Source organism: Dreissena polymorpha, chromosome 1 (genome assembly GCF_020536995.1).
Source record: "Dreissena polymorpha isolate Duluth1 chromosome 1, UMN_Dpol_1.0, whole genome shotgun sequence".
In the NCBI taxonomy this organism is placed as follows: domain Eukaryota; kingdom Metazoa; phylum Mollusca; class Bivalvia; order Myida; family Dreissenidae; genus Dreissena; species Dreissena polymorpha.
This window is the reverse complement of record NC_068355.1, coordinates 37075023-37076439: the sequence shown is the minus strand read 5'-3', so window position 1 is coordinate 37076439 and position 1417 is coordinate 37075023.

Below are 1417 nucleotides of genomic sequence, written 5' to 3'. Positions count from 1 at the left end.
TCAAAAATAGATCAATTTACTATGCTGTTCTCAAATAAAGACTTAAGTAGACATTGTGCCAAAGCCTGTCATGCAATTTTTTTAAAGACGACAATTTTTTACTTTGTAAATAATGTCATATATGTTTTAGTGTAATCTAAAATGTAATGTTATGTAAATGTAGAAAGTCAGTGCTAACTAGTGTATTCCTGATCTGATCAGGAATGATATTCGTTTCTTGAAACTGTATTTTACTAGCGCGCTAGTGCTCCATTTTACAGCAATCATTGTCTTAACTTTGATTATTTTATTTTTAAAGAAAGAGTAGCACTTACTTTCTACCTCTTAGTATTGTGAATAGTGATAAGAGAATGATATTTTATGTAATGATATGCAAACATGTGCGATATCTCTTATAGCTCAACATCATGAGCGGTTATATACATAATGTTTTAATGGGAATATGTGTCACTGTTATAAATATGTAATGTATGTATATAAATGAAATAAAGAATAAAACTACGAAAAAAAAGAATGAAACAACTATTTGATTTGTGCATGACTTTACTTTACTGATGCTTTATTATGGCAATGGCGGTTTAGAGTTACGTTAATATATATTGCCCGGTTTGAATACCCATTAATATATCAATTTCAATATTTGGTGATCCCATTTAAATGATTGGATATACGTATCAAAACTTGATAATAATTTAAACAAAGTTATCAATTTAAACGTTGCGGCATTTCATCCTCATTTTTAGACGTAAATCATCATCATTTTTATTCAACCACCTATAATTTTGGAGTCACATTGGCAACTAACTTAGTATATACAAGACAAAAATACGTTTGTTCTTTTCTGTATTTACTGGTATTGAGAGATTAAGAAAATGTCAAACGATTCTACAATATTACTAATGCCTTATTGTCCCCTACCGGTTTAACTGGAGGGGACTTATGGTTTGCGCTCTGTGTGTCAGTCAGTCTGTCTGTCTCTCCTTCACACTTTTCTGGATCCTGCGATAACTTTAAAAGTTCTTAATATTTCTTCATGAAACTTGCAACATGGATAGATGGCAATATGGACATTATGCACGTCATTTCATTTTGTTCCTTCGTCAAAAATTGTGGTTGCTATGGCAACAAAAAAACTGAAAATGGTGGAATTTCTGACAATGGTGGAGCCGGTAGGGGACCATATTGCTTGACAATAGCCTTGTTCACGCTGTGTCGAGAGAACAACAAATGCCACGCGCGATTGATGAGTTCTTCAGCTTTTTTGCATTTATGTTTTGTTCATTTGGTTTTCATACAAGGAACATTGTTCGGTCGATTAATGATATAGCACTTCGTAATTTGAAGGAAAAAAAATCCCGGAAAAACGGTGGAATATATATATATTATATAAACGATACAATTCCATCGATAGACAGCA